Consider the following 14,858-nt stretch of genomic DNA (forward strand, 5'->3'; position numbering starts at 1 on the left):
TCATTGCATAGCAAATAGTTACTAAACACCTGCAAACAAACAAGCTTAGCTGTACTGACAGACACTATGTGGGTTATTTGCCATGCTGGATAATTTTTTTAGGAATAGTTTTCTCCATGAAGAAAAAACATGTTGTTGTGGCAAACAAAAATAATTAAAATGTGAGTTTGCATATTTCTGACATACAGCAGATTGTCTACTATGCAGATATCCATTTGGAGAACATATAATAGGTATGCTTGAAAATGTAAAATGCACATACATTTCCATGGTGTGCTTTAAAAATGCGCAAATCGGTGCAAAGTACAGGCGCACATCTGTGGTGCACAGATTTATGCACCTCCTGTGAATTAGACTCATGAAGTTTCTACCCAAAGTTGTTGCCAAACCATATTGTTGTATCAAGAGTGCTGATCAATCCTTGATCAAAAGTGTTGCCTTGGTAATTACAGTTGGAGAGTTTGTCACCCACAATTATCTCCGTCTCTTTGATGGAGGCACATTGCAGATTTAGGCAGTGGTGGCAGGTGACATTTGAAAGTGGTGGGGCATAAACCTTCTGTCGGAGTGCACTGCGTCGAGCGGGCGCAGCAAGCTAGCCCGAACATCTTAAGGGGGTGTGTAGGGGTTTACCCCCTACAAAATTCTGAAAAAAGAGTGGATAAATGGTCCATTTTCAAGCAAATTTGAGAAGCAGGAAGGTTAATAAAGCAATTGTGAAAGTGAAGTTATTACATTAATAAAGGTATGTCATATAACAACTCTGAGCAATATACACGCTGTGTGCCAGCAGGGCCTAGTGTTAGAACCATTTCTTTTGTTATGTTTTTGAAGCTAGAGAGTGGTAGAGAGGTGTACGCACTATCAGCCAGGGGGCTCACCACAAACACACTGTCATGGTGTGAGTTTTCACAGTCAGGTCAGGACATGGCCTAATAACCTGTACTAATGGCGGGTGTGCCTCTGAAGTTCACTCACCAAGTTCTCATATACACTCTGTGACCCATACACTGTCAGCCAGGGGACACACCACAAAGACATGGTGTGAGCTTCCACAGTGAGCTCACACACCTCTGTGCCTCTCACTTAAGCACTGCAGGTTCACGCTGGTGCAGTGACAACCGTACTTCAAGCAACTTTGTTTGAGTTCTTAAAGCACTTTTTAGAAGTGCACATTAGGAGGGGGCTGCGTGGAATTCCTCAGGTAAATGAGAGCAGGTGAAGTGGGGTGGAAAACTGGAAGTGCCGTGGGTGATGTGAAGTAAATCGAATGTGCATCATTGTCTGTAATGTGCACAGTTCTTAGTGAGGAAGGAGATAAAACGTGAGGGAGGGGTTTAAAAGTGAGTCAGTCCTGCCGAACTCCATCCCATTCAGTCAACCCACTACTCCCTTCTGGGTGAAAGAAACGGGACGACCAGCTTATCTGGCTCCCTCTCCTACAGGCTTCTAAATGCCTGTCTGTGTACTGGTGACACAGATAGGTCATTTGCGTTGACCCAATAAAAGACAGCATCATTCCAATTACATCAAATAAAGTACAAGCGAGTGATGTGCTACTGGGCCCGCTGCAATATTAAGAGTACCTAATGTATTTAATGCATGTCGGATTTTAATGAAAGTGCTGGATCAGGACTAAGGGAGCCTGACAACCTCTGTGAAAGTGCCACCTTCTCACACTTCCCAATACCCATTGGTGTACCACCTGCCTCAAACTCCACAATGCATCATCTCGCTGCAGTGTTCTTGAGGGATGGTCGGTTGCACATTCACATACATGATTATCACAATAGAAACAAACCTGTTCTAAAACACAGAGCCCTGCTTCTTAGACCCCAGGTACTGCCTGTTCCGCAGGGGGCCCTGCATCGCTGGTCCCACGCTGCTTCACTTCTCCTGTAGCACTTTTCCTGCTCTTCCACTTCGGTTCTCCAGTACTGCTTGTCTTCTCCTGCAATGCTGCACTTCTGCTGCACTTCTCTAGCACACTTTACTTCAGCTTCTTCTTTCCTGCCCCTCTTCAATTCTAATGCAGCGAGTCACTACTCCTGCACTATTCTTGCCCACAGCACCACTTCATTTCAGATGCCCCAATTCACTTCAGCTGCACTACTCTCCAGCTTCACTTCAGCTGCACTACTTTCCTGCGTTGCTTCGCTTTTAATGCACCACTTCACTTCTGATGCACTGAGTCGCTTCTCCTGCTCCACTGCCTCCCCGACCACCACTTAATTTCTCATGCTCTACTTCACTTCCTGAGCACCCTTTTGCTTGTCTGGCACTACTTTCCTTCCCCAGCACGTTTTCACATTTCCTGCACCACTAATTCTTGCACGCAGCTAGGTTGGTCTCAACTCCTGCATGCAGCCGTCGTTTGATCAGGGTGCATCTACAGCTCTGTGCACAAAACTCCAGTGATCAGCGGTGATGAAGAGCTTCTTTGTACACCCATCATGCCAGCAAACGCGTCCACTTCCTGTACACACAATTCGCGTGAACAGTACAGCTGTCCAGGTGCTGTGATCGATACAGATGCACAGCTCTTGTGCATACTGCTTTTTTCATCTGTATGGGTGTCCAACTTTGCCCTCTACTTCCGCTTCTTGGAGCAGCACAGAAGGAGGGGGCATGAGGACATTAAAATAGTGAAATAAAAACCTACCTGATCCGGTCCGCGCCCCCTCTGTCCTCTGCTCCTGGGCCGGGTCTTGCGCCGCCTCTGCAGTGCTGACAGGAACAGGCATGCTCCCTCCCCTCCTGTATCCAATCACAATGCTGCAATGGCAGCGTTGTGATTGGTGGGAAGTCCCGGACGGCGCCCAGCATGGGCATCTGTAGGGACATCCTTTTCTCTATGTAGGCTGCATGCAGCCTACATAGGGAAAATGTAGAGTGCGCATGACTGCTTTGGTCGGCCCCAGGGCCGACCAAGCAGTCACTGCACTCAGAGTGGTGCAAGCCACTCCTCCCCGACCCGCCCCCAACTAGGCATATCCTCCCGCCCAACCCCAACCAGGCAAACCTCTGCTTTCTCGCCACATGATAAGCAGAAAATAAAATGGTATTTTAAATACCATTTTATTTTCTGCTACTAGCACTGTGAGGAAGCACTGGGGCTGTGCTCCAACGCCCTAATGGAACGTCCACCACTGCATTTAGGCTTTGATATTGAACCACTTAAGGCGGAAAGCACTGACTGATTCCATCCTGCAACTGAACTATGGACGGTTTCCAATGATCTTTTAATCATTTAGGCATTATCTCCCTCTTTTCTGGTCTCAACTTACGTCGAGTGCCTTGCGGCTGTTGTAGAGTTGGATGCAGCACTTTATAAATCCTCCAATATAGAAAGCAGGATAGAAATTAAACTCAGCGTTCCATCTTTCTGAGGCTGTGAAACTGAATACTATACACCATCTAAAAATGTCAAAAGCTGGAATATGATGCACTATATAAAAATGTTATTAATGTAATTCTTTGTGTTCCCAAATATACTTACAGCCAGTTTACGAATGAATATATTACATTTATGCATTCCAGGAAATCACCACCTAAGTTATGGCATGTCGAAATGCATTTCCTACTTGCATTTACTACTTAGGATTTCTCTGCCACAAGCGTGGAGATGCTCGCCATAGTCAACTCTGCTGTATGGATGGGAAGCAGCTATTCCAAAGCAAAGTTTGCCTTAAAACATGTATGATTGTGGGCATTTTCAGAGTCCAATGTAACCTCTTTCCACTCGAAAAATGGTCAAAGATTTACTCCCACCAAGGGCTAGCATAGGCCCCCTTTCAGAATGGGAAGGGAAGTGGATCACATTTCCTGGCACTGTAGGGATAGAGATTTAACTATAAGGGAACATGTTTTCCTTGTGCAGAAAAAAAATGAATTTGTAAAGGGGGCTCTATTCCCTGTGTGAAATGCTTTGCTATGTAGAATTCTACATAGGAGCCACCAGCAATTTTTACATGTATGCCATTCGCCGAAATTCCAAGTAGTGTGCCTGGAAACCTGTGCCTGTCGCAGCTTTGCAGGCATACTACTAGGAATGTTTGTGAATAAAAAAAACACATCTTCTTACCCAAATGGTGTTGTGCAAGTCAGTACCTTGCAAAGGTTATTATTGCAGGGTGATATTTAAAAGTTGATATTGTGCGCCACATCCCCACAGGTTACAGTTTTCTGGGTGTAAGACTATTGTTTCAAAAATATTGTGTACTAACATCATCTCAAAAATAATACAAAGACAAGAATATCATGGGAGAGAATATCACATTAAGCAGCCGTGGTCCATGCAGGTAACAGCGGTGGGGCAGTGGAGCCGGATAAAGGGGGGATTTTGAGGGACGATGCAGAGGGAAAATTAAATAAATGTTTCCCTCTGCATCATCCCTCGATATTCCCCCTTTCCCATGGGGGAAATCCTCCTCCTCCTTCCCATGGGGGCAAGGAAAACCATGGTTCGGGCCTTAGTCCTCTCGCTCCTGGACTACAGCAAATCTCTGTACCTATGAGCACCTAAATCCACCTTGAGTAAGCTTCAGGTGGCACAGAACTGCGCCGCTCGACTATTGTCAGGCTCGCCCAGAACACAGTCAGCCATGCCCTGTCTAAAGACCCTACAATGGCTTCCCAAAGAGAAGAGGATTAAATATAAAACCCTATCTACTGCCCACAGGACCCTCATGGGTAAAGGCCCCGCATCAACCAGTCCCTTATCATCGCATACCGCCAAAGGAAACCTCTCCTCTCTGCAAATCTAATGCTAGTCAGCATCACTAAAATCCAAAGGATACGAAGTGGGGGAGGTTCCTTTTCATACAATACGGCACACATCTGAGTATACCCTTCCACGATTATGGTGGACAAAATGATTCAGAAAAGGGGGTGGTGATGAACAGAGTGTCTGAATTAAGCAGACCACTCTTACACAGTCCAAAGATCACCGTTTTTTAGCTCACTGCACCATCCCAGCTCAGAACCTGGCTACATGCAAATTAGTCTGTTCCTGTCCCAGTGCATGATGGGAACAGGGCAAACCAAACTACCAAGCCAATTCTTATACTGGGAAGGAAACAAGCTGCCGGGGACCGGTTTCTGGCATTTCAGCCGTCGTCGGCCCGGCTTGCTTGAATCCTGATGGTGCAATGAGCAAGGGACTCACATCTGAGTATACCCTTCCACGCTTATGGTGGACAAAATGATTCAGACATGAGTCCCTTGCTCACTGCACCATCAGGATTCAAGCAAGCTGGGCCGACGACGGCTGAAATGCCAGAAACCGGTCCTCGGTAGCTTGTCCCCTTTCTGGTGAAGAATTGGCTTAGTAGTTTAGTCTGCCCTGTTCCCATGATGCACTGGGCCAGGGACAGACTGATTTGCATATAGCCAGGTTCTGAGCTGGGATGGTGCAGTGAGCTAAATAACTGTGATGGATCAAGCCCTCATCTTTGGAGTGGGTAAGAGTGATCTGCTTAATTCAGACACTCTGTTCATCACCACCTCCTTTTCTGAATCGTTTTTGGCCACTATAGGTGTGGCAGGGTATACTCAGACATGAGTCCCCTGCTCACTGCACCATCAGGATTCAAGCAAGCCGGGCCGACGACGGCTGAAATGCCAGAAACCGGTCCCCGGTAGCTTGTCTCCTTTCTGGTGAAGAATTGGCTTGGTAGTTTAGTCTGCCCTGTTCCCATGATGCACTGGGCCAGGGACAGACTGATTTGCATATAGCCAGGTTCTGAGCTGGGATGGTGCAGTGAGCTAAATAACGGTGATGGATCAAGCCCTGATCTTTGGACTGGGTAAGAGTGACCTGCTTAATTCAGACACTCTATTCATCACCACCCCCTTTTCTGAATCGTTTTTGGCCACTATAGGTGTGGCAGGGTATACTCAGACATGAGTCCCTTGCTCACTGCACCATCAGGATTCAAGCAAGCCGGGCCGACGACGGCTGAAATGACAGAAACCGGTCCCCGGTAGCTTGTCTCTTTTCTGGTGAAGAATTGGCTTGGTAGTTTAGTCTGCCCTGTTCCCATGATGCACTGGGCCAGGGACAGACTGATTTGCATATAGCCAGGTTCTGAGCTGGGATGGTGCAGTGAGCTAAATAACGGTGATGGATCAAGCCCTGATCTTTGGACTGGTAAGAGTGATCTGCTTAATTCAGACACTCTGTTCATCACCACCCCCTTTTCTGAATCGTTTTTGGCCACTATAGGTGTGGCAGGGTATACTCAGACATGAGTCCCTTGCTCACTGCACCATCAGGATTCAAGCAAGCTGGGCCGACAACGGCTGAAATGCCAGAAACCGGTCCTCGGTAGCTTGTCCCCTTTCTGGTGAAGAATTGGCTTAGTAGTTTAGTCTTCCCTGTTCCCATGATGCACTGGGCCAGGGACAGACTGATTTGCATATAGCCAGGTTCTGAGCTGGGATGGTGCAGTGAGCTAAATAACTGTGATGGATCAAGCCCTGATCTTTGGAGTGGGTAAGAGTGATCTGCTTAATTCAGACACTCTGTTCATCACCACCTCCTTTTCTGAATCGTTTTTGGCTACTATAGGTGTGGCAGGGTATACTCAGACATGAGTCCCTTGCTCACTGCACCATCAGGATTCAAGCAAGCCGGGCCGACGACGGCTGAAATGCCAGAAACCGGTCCCCGGTAGCTTGTCTCCTTTCTGGTGAAGAATTGGCTTGGTAGTTTAGTCTGCCCTGTTCCCATGATGCACTGGGCCAGGGACAGACTGATTTGCATATAGCCAGGTTCTGAGCTGGGATGGTGCAGTGAGCTAAATAACGGTGATGGATCAAGCCCTGATCTTTGGACTGGGTAAGAGTGATCTGCTTAATTCAGACACTCTATTCATCACCACCCCCTTTTCTGAATCGTTTTTGGCCACTATAAGAGTGGCAGGGTATACTCAGACATGAGTCCCTTGCTCACTGCACCATCAGGATTCAAGCAAGCCGGGCCGACGACGGCTGAAATGACAGAAACCGGTCCCCGGTAGCTTGTCTCTTTTCTGGTGAAGAATTGGCTTGGTAGTTTAGTCTGCCCTGTTCCCATGATGCACTGGGCCAGGGACAGACTGATTTGCATATAGCCAGGTTCTGAGCTGGGATGGTGCAGTGAGCTAAATAACGGTGATGGATCAAGCCCTGATCTTTGGACTGGGTAAGAGTGATCTGCTTAATTCAGACACTCTGTTCATCACCACCCCCTTTTCTGAATCGTTTTTGGCCACTATAGGTGTGGCAGGGTATACTCAGACATGAGTCCCTTGCTCACTGCATCATCAGGATTCAAGCAAGCCGGGCCAACGACGGCTGAAATGCCAGAAACCGGTCCCCGGTAGCTTGTCTCCTTTCTGGTGAAGAATTGGATTGGCAGTTTAGTCTGCCCTGGTACCATGATGCACTGGGCCAGGGACAGACTGATTTGCATATAGCCAGGTTCTGAGCTGGGATGGTGCAGTGAGCTAAATAACGGTGATGGATCAAGCCCTGATCTTTGGACTGGGTAAGAGTGATCTGCTTAATTCAGACACTCTGTTCATCACCACCCCCTTTTCTGAATCGTTTTTGGCTACTATAGGTGTGGCAGGGTATACTCAGACATGAGTCCCTTGCTCACTGCACCATCAGGATTCAAGCAAGCCGGGCCGACGACGCCTGAAATGCCAGAAACCGGTCCCCTGTAGCTTGTCTCCTTTCTGGTGAAGAATTGGCTTGGTAGTTCAGTCTGCCCTGTTCCCATGATGCACTGGGCCAGGGACAGACTGATTTGCATATAACCAGGTTCTGAGCTGGGATGGTGCAGTGAGCTAAATAACGGTGATGGATCAAGCCCTGATCTTTGCACTGGGTAAGAGTGATCTGCTTAATTCAGACACTCTGTTCATCACCACCCCCTTTTCTGAATCGTTTTTGGCCACTATAGGTGTGTCAGGGTATACTCAGACATGAGTCCCTTGCTCACTGCACCATCAGGATTCAAGCAAGCCGGCCGACGACGGCTGAAATGCCAGAAAACGGTCCCCGGTAGCTTGTCTCCTTTCTGGTGAAGAATTGGCTTGGTAGTTTAGTCTGCCCTGTTCCCATGATGCACTGGCCAGAGACAGACTGATTTGCATATAGCCAGGTTCTGAGCTGGGATGATGCAGTGAGCTAAATAACGGTGATGGATCAAGCCCTGATCTTTGGACTGGGTAAGAGTGATCTGCTTAATTCAGACACTCTGTTCATCACCACCCCCTTTTCTGAATCGTTTTTGGCCACTATAGGTGTGGCAGGGTATACTCAGACATGAGTCCCTTGCTCACTGCACCATTAGGCTTCAAGCAAGCCGGGTCGACGACGGCTGAAATGCCAGAAACCGGTCCCCGGTAGCTTGTCTCCTTTCTGGTGAAGAATTGGCTTGGTAGTTTAGTCTGCCCTGTTCCCATGATGCACTGGGCCAGGGACTGACTGATTTGCATATAGCCAGGTTCTGAGCTGGGATGGTGCAGTGAGCTAAATAACGGTGATGGATCAAGCCCTGATCTTTGGATTGGGTAAGAGTGATCTGCTTAATTCAGACACTCTGTTCATCACCACCTCCTTTTCTGAATCGTTTTTGGCCACTATAGGTGTGGCAGGGTATACTCAGACATGAGTCCCTTGCTCACTGCATCATCAGGATTCAAGCAAGCCGGGCCAACGACGGCTGAAATGCCAGAAACCGGTCCCCGGTAGCTTGTCTCCTTTCTGGTGAAGAATTGGATTGACAGTTTAGTCTGCCCTGTTCCCATGATGCACTGGGCCAGGGACAGACTGATTTGCATATAGCCAGGTTCTGAGCTGGGATGGTGCAGTGAGCTAAATAACGGTGATGGATCAAGCCCTGATCTTTGGACTGGGTAAGAGTGATCTGCTTAATTCAGACACTCTGTTCATCACCACCACCTTTTCTGAATCGTTTTTGGCCACTATAGGTGTGGCAGGGTATACTCAGACATGAGTCCCTTGCTCACTGCACCATCAGGATTCAAGCAAGCTGGGCCGACGACGGCTGAAATGCCAGAAACCGGTCCTCGGTAGCTTGTCCCCTTTCTGGTGAAGAATTGGCTTAGTAGTTTAGTCTGCCCTGTTCCCATGATGCACTGGGCCAGGGACAGACTGATTTGCATATAGCCAGGTTTTGAGCTGGGATGGTGCAGTGAGCTAAATAACTGTGATGGATCAAGCCCTCATCTTTGGAGTGGGTAAGAGTGATCTGCTTAATTCAGACACTCTGTTCATCACCACCTCCTTTTCTGAATCGTTTTTGGCCACTATAGGTGTGGCAGGGTATACTCAGACATGAGTCCCTTGCTCACTGCACCATCAGGATTCAAGCAAGCCGGGCCAACGACGGCTGAAATGCCAGAAACCGGTCCCCGGTAGCTTGTCTCCTTTCTGGTGAAGAATTGGCTTGGTAGTTTAGTCTGCCCTGTTCCCATGATGCACTGGGCCAGGGACAGACGGATTTGCATATAGCCAGGTTCTGAGCTGGGATGGTGCAGTGAGCTAAATAACGGTGATGGATCAAGCCCTGATCTTTGGACTGGGTAAGAGTGACCTGCTTAATTCAGATACTCTATTCATCACCACCCCCTTTTCTGAATCGTTTTTGGCCACTATAGGTGTGGCAGGGTATACTCAGACATGAGTCCCTTGCTCACTGCACCATCAGGATTCAAGCAAGCCGGGCCGACGACGGCTGAAATGACAGAAACCGGTCCCCGGTAGCTTGTCTCTTTTCTGGTGAAGAATTGGCTTGGTAGTTTAGTCTGCCCTGTTCCCATGATGCACTGGGCCAGGGACAGACTGATTTGCATATAGCCAGGTTCTGAGCTGGGATGGTGCAGTGAGCTAAATAACGGTGATGGATCAAGCCCTGATCTTTGGACTGGGTAAGAGTGATCTGCTTAATTCAGACACTCTGTTCATCACCACCCCCTTTTCTGAATCGTTTTTGGCCACTATAGGTGTGGCAGGGTATACTCAGACATGAGTCCCTTGCTCACTGCATCATCAGGATTCAAGCAAGCCGGGCCAACGACGGCTGAAATGCCAGAAACCGGTCCCCGGTAGCTTGTCTCCTTTCTGGTGAAGAATTGGATTGGCAGTTTAGTCTGCCCTGTTCCCATGATGCACTGGGCCAGGGACAGACTGATTTGCATATAGCCAGGTTCTGAGCTGGGATGGTGCAGTGAGCTAAATAACGGTGATGGATCAAGCCCTGATCTTTGGACTGGGTAAGAGTGATCTGCTTAATTCAGACACTCTGTTCATCACCACCCCCTTTTCTGAATCGTTTTTGGCTACTATAGGTGTGGCAGGGTATACTCAGACATGAGTCCCTTGCTCACTGCACCATCAGGATTCAAGCAAGCCGGGCCGACGACGCCTGAAATGCCAGAAACCGGTCCCCTGTAGCTTGTCTCCTTTCTGGTGAAGAATTGGCTTGGTAGTTCAGTCTGCCCTGTTCCCATGATGCACTGGGCCAGGGACAGACTGATTTGCATATAACCAGGTTCTGAGCTGGGATGGTGCAGTGAGCTAAATAACGGTGATGGATCAAGCCCTGATCTTTGCACTGGGTAAGAGTGATCTGCTTAATTCAGACACTCTGTTCATCACCACCCCCTTTTCTGAATCGTTTTTGGCCACTATAGGTGTGTCAGGGTATACTCAGACATGAGTCCCTTGCTCACTGCACCATCAGGATTCAAGCAAGCCGGCCGACGACGGCTGAAATGCCAGAAAACGGTCCCCGGTAGCTTGTCTCCTTTCTGGTGAAGAATTGGCTTGGTAGTTTAGTCTGCCCTGTTCCCATGATGCACTGGCCAGAGACAGACTGATTTGCATATAGCCAGGTTCTGAGCTGGGATGATGCAGTGAGCTAAATAACGGTGATGGATCAAGCCCTGATCTTTGGACTGGGTAAGAGTGATCTGCTTAATTCAGACACTCTGTTCATCACCACCCCCTTTTCTGAATCGTTTTTGGCCACTATAGGTGTGGCAGGGTATACTCAGACATGAGTCCCTTGCTCACTGCACCATTAGGCTTCAAGCAAGCCGGGTCGACGACGGCTGAAATGCCAGAAACCGGTCCCCGGTAGCTTGTCTCCTTTCTGGTGAAGAATTGGCTTGGTAGTTTAGTCTGCCCTGTTCCCATGATGCACTGGGCCAGGGACTGACTGATTTGCATATAGCCAGGTTCTGAGCTGGGATGGTGCAGTGAGCTAAATAACGGTGATGGATCAAGCCCTGATCTTTGGATTGGGTAAGAGTGATCTGCTTAATTCAGACACTCTGTTCATCACCACCTCCTTTTCTGAATCGTTTTTGGCCACTATAGGTGTGGCAGGGTATACTCAGACATGAGTCCCTTGCTCACTGCATCATCAGGATTCAAGCAAGCCGGGCCAACGACGGCTGAAATGCCAGAAACCGGTCCCCGGTAGCTTGTCTCCTTTCTGGTGAAGAATTGGATTGACAGTTTAGTCTGCCCTGTTCCCATGATGCACTGGGCCAGGGACAGACTGATTTGCATATAGCCAGGTTCTGAGCTGGGATGGTGCAGTGAGCTAAATAACGGTGATGGATCAAGCCCTGATCTTTGGACTGGGTAAGAGTGATCTGCTTAATTCAGACACTCTGTTCATCACCACCACCTTTTCTGAATCGTTTTTGGCCACTATAGGTGTGGCAGGGTATACTCAGACATGAGTCCCTTGCTCACTGCACCATCAGGATTCAAGCAAGCTGGGCCGACGACGGCTGAAATGCCAGAAACCGGTCCTCGGTAGCTTGTCCCCTTTCTGGTGAAGAATTGGCTTAGTAGTTTAGTCTGCCCTGTTCCCATGATGCACTGGGCCAGGGACAGACTGATTTGCATATAGCCAGGTTTTGAGCTGGGATGGTGCAGTGAGCTAAATAACTGTGATGGATCAAGCCCTCATCTTTGGAGTGGGTAAGAGTGATCTGCTTAATTCAGACACTCTGTTCATCACCACCTCCTTTTCTGAATCGTTTTTGGCCACTATAGGTGTGGCAGGGTATACTCAGACATGAGTCCCTTGCTCACTGCACCATCAGGATTCAAGCAAGCCGGGCCAACGACGGCTGAAATGCCAGAAACCGGTCCCCGGTAGCTTGTCTCCTTTCTGGTGAAGAATTGGCTTGGTAGTTTAGTCTGCCCTGTTCCCATGATGCACTGGGCCAGGGACAGACGGATTTGCATATAGCCAGGTTCTGAGCTGGGATGGTGCAGTGAGCTAAATAACGGTGATGGATCAAGCCCTGATCTTTGGACTGGGTAAGAGTGACCTGCTTAATTCAGATACTCTATTCATCACCACCCCCTTTTCTGAATCGTTTTTGGCCACTATAGGTGTGGCAGGGTATACTCAGACATGAGTCCCTTGCTCACTGCACCATCAGGATTCAAGCAAGCCGGGCCGACGATGGCTGAAATGACAGAAACCGGTCCCCGGTAGCTTGTCTCTTTTCTGGTGAAGAATTGGCTTGGTAGTTTAGTCTGCCCTGTTCCCATGATGCACTGGGCCAGGGACAGACTGATTTGCATATAGCCAGGTTCTGAGCTGGGATGGTGCAGTGAGCTAAATAACGGTGATGGATCAAGCCCTGATCTTTGGACTGGGTAAGAGTGATCTGCTTAATTCAGACACTCTGTTCATCACCACCCCCTTTTCTGAATCATTTTTGGCCACTATAGGTGTGGCAGGGTATACTCAGACATGAGTCCCTTGCTCACTGCATCATCAGGATTCAAGCAAGCCGGGCCAACGACGGCTGAAATGCCAGAAACCGGTCCCCGGTAGCTTGTCTCCTTTCTGGTGAAGAATTGGATTGGCAGTTTAGTCTGCCCTGTTCCCATGATGCCCTGGGCCAGGGACAGACTGATTTGCATATAGCCAGGTTCTGAGCTGGGATGGTGCAGTGAGCTAAATAACGGTGATGGATCAAGCCCTGATCTTTGGACTGGGTAAGAGTGATCTGCTTAATTCAGACACTCTGTTCATCACCACCCCCTTTTCTGAATCGTTTTTGGCCACTATAGGTGTGGCAGGGTATACTCAGACATGAGTCCCTTGCTCACTGCACCATCAGGATTCAAGCAAGCTGGGCCGACGACGGCTGAAATGCCAGAAACCGGTCCTCGGTAGCTTGTCCCCTTTCTGGTGAAGAATTGGCTTAGTAGTTTAGTCTGCCCTGTTCCCATGATGCACTGGGCCAGGGACAGACTGATTTGCATATAGCCAGGTTCTGAGCTGGGATGGTGCAGTGAGCTAAATAACTGTGATGGATCAAGCCCTCATCTTTGGAGTGGGTAAGAGTGATCTGCTTAATTCAGACACTCTGTTCATCACCACCTCCTTTTCTGAATAGTTTTTGGCCACTATAGGTGTGGCAGGGTATACTCAGACATGAGTCCCTTGCTCGCTGCACCATCAGGATTCAAACAAGCCGGGCCGACGACGGCTGAAATGACAGAAACCGTTCCCCGGTAGCTTGTCTCTTTTCTGGTGAAGAATTGGCTTGGTAGTTTAGTCTGCCCTGTTCCCATGATGCACTGGGCCAGGGACAGACTGATTTGCATATAGCCAGGTTCTGAGCTGGGATGGTGCAGTGAGCTAAATAACGGTGATGGATCAAGCCCTGATCTTTGGACTGGGTAAGAGTGATCTGCTTAATTCAGACACTCTGTTCATCACCACCCACTTTTCTGAATCGTTTTTGGCCACTATAGGTGTGGCAGGGTATACTCAGACATGAGTCCCTTGCTCACTGCATCATCAGGATTCAAGCAAGCCGGGCCAACGACGGCTGAAATGCCAGAAACCGGTCCCCGGTAGCTTGTCTCCTTTCTGGTGAAGAATTGGATTGGCAGTTTAGTCTGCCCTGTTCCCATGATGCACTGGGCCAGGGACAGACTGATTTGCATATAGCCAAGTTCTGAGCTGGGATGGTGCAGTGAGCTAAATAACGGTGATGGATCAAGCCCTGATCTTTGGACTGGGTAAGAGTGATCTGCTTAATTCAGACACTCTGTTCCTCACCACCCCCTTTTCTGAATCGTTTTTGGCTACTATAGGTGTGGCAGGGTATACTCAGACATGAGTCCCTTGCTCACTGCACCATCAGGATTCAAGCAAGCTGGGCCGACGATGGCTGAAATGCCAGAAACCGGTCCCCGGTAGCTTGTCTCCTTTCTGGTGAAGAATTGGCTTGGTAGTTTAGTCTGCCCTGTTCCCATGATGCACTGGGCCAGGGACAGACTGATTTGCATATAGCCAGGTTGTGAGCTGGGATGGTGCAGTGAGCTAAATAACGGTGATGGATCAAGCCCTGATCTTTGGACTGGGTAAGAGTGATCCGCTTAATTCAGACACTCTATTCATCACCACCCCCTTTTCTGAATCGTTTTTGGCCACTATAGGTGTGGCAAGGTATACTCAGACATGAGTCCCTTGCTCACTGCACCATCAGGATTCAAGCAAGCCGGGCCGACGACGGCTGAAATGCCAGAAACCAGTCCCCGGTAGCTTGTCTCCTCTCTGGTGAAGAATTGGCTTGGTAGTTTAGTCTGCCCTGTTCCCATGATGCACTGGGCCAGGGACAGACTGATTTGCACATAGCCAGGTTCTGAGCTGGGATGATGCAGTGAGCTAAATAACGGTGATGGATCAAGCCCTGATCTTTGGACTGGGTAAGAGTGATCTGCTTAATTCAGACACTCTGTTCATCACCACCCCCTTTTCTGATTCGTTTTTGGCCACCGTAGGTGTGGCAGGG

The 14,858-nt window shown here is 48.7% G+C and overlaps 1 protein-coding gene across 1 annotated transcript in view; it reads left to right on the top strand.

Annotated features, from left to right (window-relative positions):
• The window catches only part of TRAF1 (TNF receptor associated factor 1), a 239,901-nt gene that overhangs the window by 206,479 nt on the left and 18,564 nt on the right, over positions 1-14,858 (top strand). The window lies entirely within an intron of this gene.

The sequence above is a fragment of the Lissotriton vulgaris genome, chromosome 5, assembly GCF_964263255.1.
Source record: "Lissotriton vulgaris chromosome 5, aLisVul1.2, whole genome shotgun sequence".
NCBI classification, from domain to species: Eukaryota; Metazoa; Chordata; class Amphibia; order Caudata; family Salamandridae; genus Lissotriton; species Lissotriton vulgaris.